At 42.4% G+C, this 13716-nt stretch overlaps 1 long non-coding RNA gene across 1 annotated transcript; it reads left to right on the forward strand.

Moving 5' to 3' along the window:
• Window positions 1-1436: 1436 nt before the first annotated feature.
• Window positions 1437-4049, forward strand: LOC119154344. The gene is made up of 2 exons (XR_005106439.1): window positions 1437-2220; window positions 2831-4049. It is a non-coding gene; the product is annotated as an uncharacterized LOC119154344 (long non-coding RNA).
• The last annotated feature ends 9667 nt before the right edge of the window (window positions 4050-13716 follow it).

Here is a 13716-nt window from a genome sequence, read left to right on the forward strand (position 1 = left end):
CACTCAACCTTCTTATGATCCTGCTTCTCAGATACTAGTTATTTAATCTGTATTAAGAGTCTTTCTTTAACAAGTGCTCCAATTACAGAATGAGGGTTATTTGTGTTAGTGAACTTCTGTTCTCTGCTTCAAAGGATCTTTTGAACTGAGCAGTGTCATCTTTGAAGTGTTAGCCACATTTCAGTCAAAGGCTACTTTTGGTCAGTATCTGGGTTGAATACATCCTTTCAAGAGGGATTAGCAAAGGATCCTAAGAATTGTTAAGGGGAAGGTTCTTACAGGTAAGGAGATAGACTGCATCAACAGCTGCTACGGAACTGCAACTTGGAGAACAGGGTCGACTTCCTTGCTGGTGTCATATTCAGTTAGCAGCTACACTCCCTCCAACCTCACAGCTTCCAGTCACTGAGTAGCAGCTAGCTTTACTTCTCATTACACCAGACAGTAGAAAGGATATGTGCTTTATCATCTTGTCACCACTGATGAATAGCCTTTGACCGAGGTGTTAGAAGGACTACAGAAAGAAAATGCAGTCTAATGTAAGACTATACAAGGTCAAAACACAATTAGAACAAACGTGCTGAATAACATGCACACTGACCCGCAAGTCACAGCAGTTTTAAAAACATGACACTCCATTCTCAAAACCATCCCTGATAACAAAAGTCACTTTGTACTAGTTACTCCCCTTCTTTGTTACTTTACAGAGCACTGAAAATTTAGTCCGTATAAAATGTAAGACTTCTGCATTGTAGAAGATACCCCTTACTGTGGAAGCCCAACAGATAGATGGATCTTCAGGATCTTCACCACCACCTTGCTGTTCTGTTAACAGCTTCATCAGAACACCCGTGAGATACTGCTGTTACAGCTCCCCAGCCAGAATGAACACTGTACTGGTTTGGAGGAAGTCCAGCAAGGCCAAGAGCACAGTGGAAGGCAGTTTGGAACTCCCTCTTCATCATGGCCATGCCATCTGAGCACACAGAGGGCCCTCTCCTTGCGGCCACACTGCCACATAGAGACGGAGAGCTTCAGCAGGACATACCCACATCTCTCCAGATAACCTCGGCTGGATCAAATACCTCTCTTGGCTTATATGAGATAGATACAAAGGTTTGTGCTCCCTTCAGTCAGCTGGAGGTCACTTGAGCACAGGAGCTCTGGCTGTGCTGTGCTTTGGTGATCTGCCACCAACTCTTCTCTATGAGAGCACCAGAACAGGCTGCGGTAAACATGACACGGCGCTGTACACACCCTGAGGAGAGCGACATGAGACTCCAAGTCCCAAGGAGACATCTTAGCATTTCAATAGTTACAGGAGAGTAGTTACCATTTGAAGGGCCAGCCCTAAGTTTCAGCCTGGATATCATGGGACAAGTAACAGGATCTTGAAGAGGATCAGGCTGATCTGCCATGCTGGAGATGATGGCACCCCAAAGGAGGTGAGGACGTGCAGGAAAACAGCAAGCCAAAGCTCAGGCTGCTGGCTGTGGAGCCTGCTAGCTTTATTTTGCCTTGGGATTCAGCAGGGGTAGCTGCAGTGGAAGGGGTGGCCATCTCATTAAACTGCGCGCAAATCATCTGCGTGGGCCAGCTGTAATTAACAGTGAAGGATGGCTGAGGAGTAATTCAGAGCTGTCAGCGGCAGCCAGCTGTTCTCTGTAGGAGGCCTTCCGGAGCCCCCAGGAGCACAGGTAGGTAACCTCAGAAACCTTTTAACCTTATCAGTCCGCCCATTGTTTCAGGCTCCGGCTGGCGGCGGGGAGCGGCGCACCGACACGTACCGCCCGGCAGCCGGGGCCGCTTCACACCCACCGCCACTCCCGCCGCCCGCCGCACTGGGCGGGGCCAGGGCGAGCGCGGGAACTCCGCGTCGGGCGGACAGCCAATGGCAGCGCTCCAAGTCTGCTCCGAGTACCCAATCGGAGGGGGGAGCTGTGAGCGGCTCCGCGGCTATAAAAGGGCCCGTGGTGGGGCGGCTGTTAGTCCTCACGTTGTGAGGGATGTGTTGGCTCTGTGTTTGGCTCTTGTTATGTCCTGCGGCTGCACCCTTCTGGGAGACGCTGCTGCTGGCCCAGGAACTGGGTATGGAGTGGCTGGAGCTGGGCATTGGTGGGTGAGCGGCCACCTGCCTGCATCGCGGCTGAGGAGCAGTGTGGGGGATCGAGGCGGTGGCGCAGCCAGGCAGCTCCTGGGAGGATGGCGTGGTGGTGGCTGGTAAGTGTGGGATGTGCTCTGTGGAGAGGTTCCCAGAACACCCGGTGGTGGTGGCTCAGCACCTGCCCTGCTGTGGCTGGGGGCTGGCCTCTGGTTCTGGGTGGGGGGTGAGTGGATTGCTGGTGGCGGTGGCTCCCGCCAGGCAGCCTTTCCCTGGTTTTGTCTGAGCTCTTGTGCAGGGCCAGAGCTTTTGGAGGGAGGCCTCAAAAGTTTCCCTTCCTAGGCTTGGAAATACAGTGCCTTCTGGCTGGAGTGTGCTGTGTGCCCTTTGCAGTTGCAATTTCTGCAAGCCATACCAGGAAGGCTTGGTTTTAAAACTGCTTCTTGCTTCTCTTGTCCATTACGACTCCATAAACCTGTACGTTCCTAGAGTGTTGCCAGATCTAGTGCCCAAAATGGTCCTGGTATGTTGCTTGTAGTTTCCCATTTGAAAAATGTCTTTGCTCTTAACAGCTCTGTGTGTAGCTGTGTGTGAATTGTCTTTAATCAGATAAACTAGCAGAGCATTGTCTAGGGGTCTGTTGCACTGAGGAATGCTATTTTTATTGCTGCTTAAGTGACATGCTTGTGTCCCTTGTCAGCATGTGCTAACATGGGTCCTCTCTTGTAGGAAGGGAGTTTAGTTGCCCTCGGAAACATTCCTTGGGACCTTGGGCTCTGAAGACTTTGTCGTTATTGGAGGGCTCGGGAGATAGTAGGCTTTGGCAAGCTTACCTCGAAGGACTGAAGAAATTCCTTGTCTTAAGGAAAAGCATGAGAATGCCTTCAGCCTGGCCAATTCCAAAGGAGTAAGTTGGAGGCTTTTTGGCTGTAGAATCTCTTCGTTCATCCTCAAAGACACTGATGTATGTGGCAGCACTGTCTTACTTGTCAAAATTGACTGGTAACCCTGATCCTCTGGAAGACCCTGTAACCCATTGTATGGTGGTAGGGCTGAAATTTCAAGTGGGCATCCTAAGGGATAAATACTTGCCTGCAACAATTGAGATGTTGTGATCTCTCTTAGGAGCTCTGGGATCTGTATGCATAACTCCTTATGAATGGTTACTGTTTCGTGCGTTATTTACTGTAGCTTTTTTGGGGGCACTTTGAATAGGTGAGATGGTGGCAAAGCACCATAATGTGTTGCAGCCTGAGCTGCTGTACCTCAGTGATCTCCAGCTGATGGAGAGGAGAGTGGTGTTCTGCCTGTGTAACTCTCCTGTGGGTCAGGAGAGACAACTCATCAGCCTTGGGCTGTCTGGAGAGCCGTGAGTGTGCCGTGTTCTGGCCCTCCATCACTATATGACGGTTCATTCACAGCGGGAAGGGCCACTCCTTATGCACTCTGATAACACAACTGTCAGGAAGAGGGAGTTCCTGACCATTCTCTGATGTGTCCTGCGGCTGCTGGGGTTGTGCCCAGAGCAATATGGTGTGCATTCCTTCTGGCTGGGACTGCTGTCACTGCTGCACACTGTGGGTATTCCAGGGAAGATGTCGCTCGCCTGGCAAGATGGGCCTGTGTGATGCCAGAGAGATCATAGCCGTGGAGACCAATGGGAAAATAGAAGCTAATGGATTACCTTCTTTCTGTAGAGCTGGCTTTTAATTGTGTAGTTTCTAGTCTTTGACAGTAATTTAGTATTAACACCTGTAATGAATTTCTACCTCAAAGTGGGGTGGTCTGTCAAGTTCACTCGCAGTAGCTGCTTGTGCTGTTTGTAGTGTTGGTGGGGGAGGGTCAAACCTGCTGTGCATGGACCTTGTTTGTCTTGTCCTGACAGAGCAAGTCTGCAGACAGTTTTATCTTGTATAGTGTGAGTTAATAAATGTTTCCTTTTTAAAAAGTCTCTGCCTACTAGTAATATTGTTGCTCTTTACCAAGAAGAAATGGTAGAGTCTTGGCTTTGACAGCAATGAATGACAAGTAGACTCTGAAGTTTTGAAGGAAGACTCTTGAGAATTTAAGGTGGTAATCATTGTAAAACAGGAGGGTAGTTGAATTGCATAGGTGTACGCTTTTAACACTGACATGTCACTAAGGTGAAAAGGGAAATATAAGCTACATTATTAGCCCAATAACAGACACCAAAGGATGAGCTTTCTATAACCTTGATAATTATAAGATGTTCAAAGTAATATCCTTGTACTGTTTAAATAGGGGACAGCAGCTTTTCTGCTCAGCAAACTCTGCCTCTGAAAATGCTTTGCTTAATCCTCTAGACCCAATTCCCTCTGAGCATAATTAACCTAATCAGTATTTTAAGTAACAGAAATAGCACATGGTTCACTTAACAGTTAATGATTTCCTTAGGATGTGATACTTGCTGTCCTTAATTCAACCTGCCTGAATTTTAAGTTATTTTTTAAAAAATTGAGGAGTTTTCAACCACAACTGTGAATACAATGGCTTGAGTACTTCTAATTTTGTAATTATAGCATTTATAGTATTTGGATAGCATGTGGTGGAATGTTTTTCACCATATGGCTGGACTGGGGAGGGAGTTGGTGTGTCAGATGGTCCCCTGGCCAGGAACTGCGCTGAGCTACTATCACTGCTCCAGACCTGGACCATGATGATTGCTGAACAGGCTAGCCTTGTATCTTACTCTGCCCTATGCTCATCTCTAACAAAATTATGGGTTATAGAAGCGTAACCTGAAATTTAATGCTCACTTGATCTCCATGTGGATAGTTAGCCATGATTCCTGAGACTTCTGATTAGTAGAATTTAGTACTTCTGTGTAAGGCAGCACCAATCTGCTACTCTTTACTATGAGTGATGTTGTGTTCACTGTGGGAATTAACTACAGTGCAGCAAGACTTCTGTGGTTTTGACCGTATCTGAGATCTTTGTAACTGTAGTTCAGCTAAAAGCTTTTTGTCTGGCTTTGTTTGCTAGAAATGCTTGTATAGTAATTTCTGTTTCCTTGCATGGAATCAAGTTTAAATAGAGCTAAGGGGATGCAAATGCAGCATCTGCCCAGGAGCTTATCCTGAGGTGCCCACAAGCTGCTGCTGCTGTTTGGGCTGAACAGACACTTGGAACATACCTGCATAAGGAGCTGCTCTGTGAAAGCTTTTAGGCAATTTTTGCTGCCCCCTGTGCATGTGATGTTTCTGCTTGCTGGCTTATGTTGTACCCAGGCATGCCAGCTTCTAGTGCTGTCTGTTGCCTTGCTGAGGAACGTGTTTGTTTTGGGTATATGTAGCATGGTTTGGGGGGGGCTCTCTGTAGGAAGAGGTTAAGGGACTGCCCAGTTCATATTTTTGTTTCACAGTACCCGAATATTTTATTTGGCAATAAATTAATTTTTCCCAAGTTGAGTCTGTTTTACCTGTGACAAGTGATCTGCCCATCTTCAGCCCTCTATACAAGTAGATCAAAGTAGCTGCACCAGTGTTACAGTCCTGGGAGTTCACAAAATTAATGTGGTACAAAACTGACTTGGTGGATGTGCCTGACCATTTTAACTCTCTGCTAGGACTCTCCCATTTAATTTCGGCACTAAATTGTGCTTCCCAAATGGGGAAACAGGAAAGTCTTGGAAATATTTTTAGAGTGTAAATGGGATGTTCTAGTAAGACAGGAAGGGCTGCATTAATGTATGTGCTGTTTTAAAAGCTTAGAGGTAAGTCTGTCTTCTGGGGAACCATGAAGATTGCTCTGCAATACTGGGAATATGGATATCTGTCTTATCTGTAATTTCTATGTCTGTGATACATGAAGCAGAAGAATTAACTTTGCTCTTATTTCTACCTATGTTCTGTAGGTGTAGCCAGAGATTTTGGGCTTGTACCCCAAATTGGAAGTTAAAGCTGGGAAGTAGCTGGAGAGATGATGAAGAATTAAGTAGTTGTCAACTTCACTGAGTTACTATCCCAGCATTAAGAAGATAAATTTGTTTTTAAGGTACAGCCATCACAGAGGTAATTACCTCTTTAAAAAGCCTTGTTTAGATAGACTGTTATATTTTCATATAACAGTTATAAATGCAGGGTTTGATCTATAATTACTTGTTAGAGCTATAGGTTTCCTCTTAAGTGACAAAACTGAGACAGCTGGGAATTAAATGAGACCTGTTTTTTCCTGAATGTTAGGAGTTCCATATTTCATCAGTTCAGTATCTGAAAAAGGTGATCTCTAACAAATTAATATTTGCAAGGTTTTTCTATTTAACTGTTTTTAAAGATCATGAAGAGAAGCAGAAGAGGATATGAGGAATATTTAAGAAATAAAATGGGAAATTATTTCAACTTGCAGTTTGTTCTTATGATGTTAGTTAATGCTTTCACACATTTTTATCATATTAAGGGTGAAAGGCTAAGCATACGGACGCCAGAAAGAGCTGAGTTACTCTTGTACTACTGATCGCTGCTGTGGGAATTCACTGTGTTATGTGGAGATATTGGTGAATCATTATCCACATGGAATCTTGAACTCTTTACAACTTCTGCAATTTATAATTGTTGAATTTAAGTAATTAGACTGTTTACATGAGTAAAGGGGAAGTGACTAGTTGTATTTTTTATTAATAACCTCCAAAACTTTCTTTGTACACCTGGTTGGTATGCATTCAATTCTAATCTGATTGTGATGCTTATATCAAATACACATTCCTTAGAATGACAGAAATAGTTACCCATTAATTACTACAGTACTGGTTAATGAAGTATAAAGCCTATATCCTTACACAGCTAAAATTTTCATTGTGGAAATTGTACTTCAGAGTTCATGTTCCTGAAATGGATGAAATCTGCAAGAAATCGCTTCTTTTCATATCTACTAGAAGTGAAGCAGGTAACTACATCGAATGTTTGTCAGGTTTTGCACCAGGATCCATGAGTATTTCTTGCTTGTAGAATGAAAGCATCCCCTGCTAGCCTGATGAAGCAGCATTCAGTGTCCTTTGACAGCAAAGACCCAAGTCCAGAAAGTAAGGATAAATGCACAAATGCCTTTAAATGCCTTAGGGTTTTCTTTTCAGTGGTTATATAGAGAATTAATTGTGCCACAAAAAGTGCTGAGGATACTTTTTGACATGATCTGGAAGCACAAGCAATTGCATCTCCCAAACTTTTTGCTTGTTTGCAACCAGCACCTGGATGGGAACTAGCTAGCAAAAGAAGACCTTAAGGATTGAGGGGTTCAATTGATTTGTGACTTGAAATGTAAGCTCCTTTTGGGTACCTAGAAGTCTAGCAGTCACCTTGACTGCTTCCTTCTACTTAGATGCGTATATCCATCAATTGTGATGTTTACTTGTACGTTGAAGAAACTTGATCATTCTACTCCATAGCAAGGAGGACACTGATATCCTGCAGCAGCTGTAATAGCAGCACACTGGGCACAACATGCCAGCACTGTGTTACCCTGCTCTGGCAGGGGAAACATCGGTTGGAGAGGTTTCATTTCATATTTGTAAATCATACCTCAGGAGGTTTGTAATTGCTAATGTTGTGAACTTGGAACTTGCATAGGCATTAAAAATACACTTATTTTAAGATATCTGAAGGAAAAGCAATTTTTTTTCTATCAATATAGGTGAAGAATGCTCTGTATGTGTTGTGATGCAAGTTTGGCTGGAAGCATTAGTGTAGTGCTAACTGCACCAATTGCTACTGGCTCATTGATTCATCTCTTCCAAGGACATGTTGTAATGTGTTGCCATCTCATTTTCTGAAACTGGCTGTGTACTCACTGCAACATGTTAACTGCATCAGTGTCTTACTCACTACTTATGTTGCCCTGAAGTACTGGTGGAAGGGAAAGAGAATAAACATGTACCACATCCTATGCTTTTTTCCTTATGTATAGCTTCCCACCAAGAATAAATCAATTATCTATCAGAGTCCAGACCTGACCATATCTCCGTCATTAATACCATTGGATTAGGAGCAGCTCTGTGAAATGGCAGTGTAATAGGCTGCTTTTTCTAGAGCCCAGGAGTAAAGCCAATACGGAATTTGTTGCTAAAATTGTTCAGTGTTCTAGCAAAGTTCTTATACTAGCTCTTTTATATAAGTTTGAGGAGCTGGCTTTTGCATGTTTGTATACATTTCCCAAAAGCTATAACCACAGGATGGTTGTAGGATAGTCTGTCTTCTCATAGCTCTGCTATAGCTACAAGCTGAGCTCTAATTCCTTTTGCCTTTTCCTCAACATCTTGGTCCTGTTTCAGAATAAAACACCCTTCCTTAAGCTGAAGGCAGCAGAGCAATTGGCAAAGATACTTCACAGCCCCTTGCCAATTGTTGGCAGGCAAGCAGCAAATGTTTTCCAAAGCACACAAACCAACCAGGTATAATATGTAGGTATGGTAGCATTTTAATGTTAGAGCACTTTTTTTTTGCCTTAACAGCTTTTATACCTCATCACCTTTCAAAGAACTTGAAAAATAGCAGTTATTAAGCCTATAAGATTCCGATCACTGTTGTAGGCTAACACTTCTAGATGGCAAATCCTTTGTCTTTATGGGCACAATAAGTTTTTTCAGCCCAGTTAACAGAAGAAAGGGATGTTCCTTCCCATATTAACACTTGAACTTTTTTCCCTTGGGAGTGCTAAGCCTTCATTTTAATGCATTTGTTGTGGGTTGAAAAGAAGGAACCAATATCTTAGCATTGGACAATTGCTTAGAGTTTTGTGGATGAAAACCAATGGTATGAATACAGCCTCCCTTAACTGATGTGCAGCCACTGTGCTCAGAGATGCTCTAAGTGTTTGCTTAGTGTCTTTTTCAAAGAGATTTGTATCGCAATGTAAGTAAAATTGTATACAACACCAGTGAAGAAGTAGCATGGATGAATACTGTTTTAGCAGTCATCTTGCAATTGGAGTTCTGTGAATTCCTTAAACACCTAAAAGTTTAGGTTGCTACATTATGATCTGCTTTTTTTTTTCTTGTCTTCATCTTTTGGCACCTCGCCTTTTCAGCCAGCTGCACTGTATTAGTGCACAGCATTAATCTCATCTCTTTGTAGGGAACTCATAACTCTGAGGAGCTCGGATAAGAACAGAAGTTTAGATGTACTGTATTCTGTGTTGCAAGGTGAGTGTGAGCTTATCAGGAAAGCACATGTTTTCAGGGGATGCTAGACTGTCTATGTAGATGTACTTGTGAGCATGATAACTTTTGGTAGTGTTTTAAAGGGATGCTCCCATCTCCCTTTCAATTATGCAGTGTGAAACTTCAGTTTTGAGTTAGTATCCAACTGTTGCCCTTCAGTCTTGCTTCTTCAGATACTGGTTTAATTTTTTTTTATGATGTGCATACAAGCTGAAGGAATTGCTTTCTGGGGAACCTAGAGTTGTCTTCAGCCTGCAGTGGTAGCTAGGGGGCTTCCATCTACTTCCAAAAGCTGAGGTAGTGTGCTGTCTTCCATGGCTCAAGGGTGATCACAAAGATGCTTGAGTCTGCCTGCACACTTGTTAGAGGGTAAAAATATTTCTCTAATCCAGTTTGTTTTGGAGCATCAGGCTGCCTGCCAGAGCAAACCTGTGATCAGAGTGCACAGTGTCTGAGCCCAGAGATTGTCTCTGTGTGGAGCATGGATCCTGTGAACAGCCATTCAAAGGCATGGTGCAATGCTGGAAATAATCCCAATGAGAAAGAGCTGTATATAAATTAGCTTTCTGATAGCTAAAATTGTAAAGTAGCTTTGTTCTTAACCTTGCCAGATACTGAATGCTTATCAAGGATGAACAAAATACTAGTCAGCTTGCAAGCATCCTGGTGAAAAAAGACGAACATGCTGCATTTTAGATCACATTAAATAATGCAAGGTTTCTAGGGGCAAAAGGTTTCTCTACTTCAGGTGCTGGGAGGTGGTCAGCAGAGCTGCCTGCTTAAGTGGACCCAAATTAAACTTACATTCAGAAAACCTCAAAACTCTAACACATAGATTAGGATTTCCTATCTCTGGAAAATGTAGCTAATATTCTACATTGTATCATCATCTGATGTTATGAATGCTTCCTAATGTATTTCCTATCTTCCATGTGTATAACAAGGTGGAAGAAAATATGAATGAGTATGCTGTTTTCAGGTGGCAGGGGATTTCTAGAGAGAAGGAAGGAGGAGGGAGTAGGTGGCTGAGAAAAAATGAGGTGGAAAGAAACACACAGCATCTAGATGAAGTGCTGTATTCTCTGGAGCAGGCACAGTGAGGCTATTCTGCTGGCAAGAAGAGCTGCTGTTACCCATGCAGCTAAGACTTCAGTTAGACTAAGGAGAGAAGTTTGACTCTGAAGAGTTAGTGTTGCTTGACCCCATCACATGATAATATTCTGTAGCAAATGCTGCAACGAATGTGAACGCAACAGCTTCTGTAGAGAAGATTTGGCAGGAAGGCAAGTAGAAGCAGGCTGTGAGACACTTGTTACAAACTGTGCCTAGAAACCAATCTGTTCTTTATTGTTCTCTGAAGGGATGGATTATAAATGGTACAGGCGGCCTTGAGGCCTGTGATAATACAGTATCTGTAGCTTTTCCAGTTGGAGGCTTAAAAACTCTGAATGCTTTTTATGTCAAAAGTGGTAAGAATATTTTTTTAAAAGTCAGGAAATGTACACGTCAAAACCTCAGCCTCAGGAGCAAGTTAGTATTTTAGGCAGAAGAGGAAAGATTTAATTGAAAGAAAAAATTAAATATGTTTTTACACTTCTTTCCTGCTTTGCTTATAGTTTGGCTAAGATAAATATCTAAAGCTGGAGGCTTTAATATGAAAGAGAACCTTTCCATGTCATCTCCACTTGAGTCTGTCTTTAAAGTGCATGCAAAGTCAAACTTAAATGGCAGTACAATGAATTCAGATTTTTTTTGTTGTCTTGATAACAGCCTGTGTGTTTGTCTAGGACTATAAAGTTACATGTGTCACGTGAGTATCATAAAACCTTAGTGCAGCAATGAATGGTACTCTTGTCCCACTGAATGTAAGCACGAACACAATGTTCTGCTCTCTTAACAACCCATATGCATTCTCACAGTCAAATGTTCGAACAAAACATGTGAAAGAAGGGTTGGATATTGTGCCATGGGCCTTACCTGCTTTCTGCATCAGAAGTGGCCTATGCTCTAAGTATGGTTTTGTATTTTACAGTTGTTGACAATGATACATATTTGCTCGCCCTGAAAGCCTCTCGTGACTGGTCTCATGTATGGTAGGCAGAGCTGATAGCCACATTCAGCCACGGAGTTGTGCTGATTTTTTTTTTAAATAACATCTTGCCTCTGCTTGTCTTATATCAAATGTAAGACAAATAATCAGCAAAGTAATCGAAGTGGATTAAAATGCCATGTGACTTTTGTGTGATAAATAAAAATCGTTTTGCGTATCTGGGTAGATCAGTAGGCTGGCTAACAGGGCCATCTGCTGGCAGATGTACTCTAACAAGTTAACTGAATTTTGCTGGGGACGAGTCTAGCTCTGGGAGAGGTTAATGGCTTGATTTTAATGTCCAAACACATGTGACTCTTAAACTATGTCAAGCTGCTTCATACTTCATATTAATTCCTGAATTCTTGAATCTTGTAAAAATAGAGAACTGCTTAACTATAAATTTAAACTCCATTCAAATGTTAAATGGGATGTTTGATCTGGAAGTAGTATTGCCATAGATTACACCACAATGTAAAACTATATTCTGAGGAAGCAGGGGTATGTAGATGAATCTCTCAGATCAATGAACAATGACTAATGTTAATACTTGCTCTTACACAAAATGTCTACATTAGGGACATTTTGATTAAAATTACAGATAGATTTCTTGTGAACAAATGTGAAGAAGCAAAGTGGTCTAGCATACTAAGATTGTTACATTTCTTATATCTTTAATATTTAAAAGACTTCTGGATGTATTATAGTTTTATTTTTACAAGCACTGTGTAATCAGTGCAGCATCTGAGATGTAACAAGTGTGTTCTGATATGTGTGTGCTTGTGTTTGCCAGTCTGTATGTCTGGTATGTGGCAACTATTGGATATATTTGATGATTGTAAATATGATAGATCATAACTGAGAGATTATAATCTATGCTTTTGCAAGTTTATAATGATTAAAATATAGAATATATGCATGTGTAAGCATAAATCAAGTAAACAACACATGTAAACATGCTCTTTGGTTTTGTCTTCTGAGAACCTGCAGTTTGCCCTCAAGAAGCTGTCATCACAATAAAGGTGCAGGGTTCTTTAAGTTGCATAAGATCATATATTTTAAAGTACATTAGTCTGCACTGCCTAGCAGATACTGCACCACCACTGCTATGACTTGGAAACGCTTTTAACTATAAAGGATGTCCAGTATGCTTGCTCCCTTCCTTTTGCTCACTCGCTTTCTTTCCACTCTTGCCTTCCATCTGGTACTGCTGGAAAGTTGCGGTATTTTCCTCAGCCAAGGGTTTTAATCCTGACACCTGCACAACCTCTTTCACTTGTGGCCTTCACCACAGCATCCCATCCGTGTCTGTAAGAACAGAATCCTTCCCAGGGCAGGCAGCGAGGCTGCCTCAGCCCAGCACCTGCCACCCCTTGTCACTCCCCTGCTGCAGGGAAGGGAAGGGGTGAGGATGCAGGGCTGGCTGGCACAGCTGCTGGCAACAGCAGGGTAGGCACGTGTGGCCGTGTACTGATGGCAAAGACATGCCGCTCACAGCCCATGAACTGCCACGCTGGTGATGCTGGCGGGGCTGTCACTGAAAGTGAATGACAGAGACTGGCCTGATACTCCTGCCCGGGAGGTTCAACCCTTTGCCTGTTGATAAATGCAAAGGCATTTGACATGGGTATTTCGCTGAATGCGAGGGGATCCCAGAAGACAAAAAAAAAAACCCCTTTGCACATTTTTGTGTGTATATATATCCCTATATATCTATCTCCCTTATGCTTGTGTGTGTGTGAATCTATTTAGACACCACATCACAAATATTATAATCTTAAACCAGTAGTTAGCTTATCCTTGTGATTTAAATAGTTTCTATTGATTCATTTTGTAGGTGTTAAAATTGTAAATTAAATGCTAAAATCCTATGACCAATCTTGAGTTGTGAACAAATCCTTTCTCTCTCTCCCCTTTAGATACAAGCTGTTGTTCAAGTCAGAGTAAGACTGGACGTAGCCACACCTACGCTCTGTTATGGGTTTAGAGAGCAAGGGGGTCTATTCTGAACCTTGTGACTCAATAGTAGAATTCCCCTTAGTCTTTGTATTTTTTTAGATCTAAAGCCATTGTCCAAGTCTGAAACTAAGAGTATATCTAGCTGCACCTAAACTCAGGGTTTAGAAAGCAAGGGGGTCCACTGTAAACCTTGTGACTCAACAAGAGAATCTCCCTTACCCTATTACATCTTTGATCTCTATCAATCATTTCTAGCTCTTGTCTAATTTTTGATTTTATCTGTGCTCAATCCATGTAATAAGTAATAGAGTGAACCTTACCATCAAACTTTGTGAAGTTGCATTTTCACAAATTCATATTAAACCTATTTCACTCATACCTTCGATGATGACTCTT

The sequence above is a fragment of the Falco rusticolus genome, chromosome 1, assembly GCF_015220075.1.
Source record: "Falco rusticolus isolate bFalRus1 chromosome 1, bFalRus1.pri, whole genome shotgun sequence".
In the NCBI taxonomy this organism is placed as follows: Eukaryota; Metazoa; Chordata; class Aves; order Falconiformes; family Falconidae; genus Falco; species Falco rusticolus.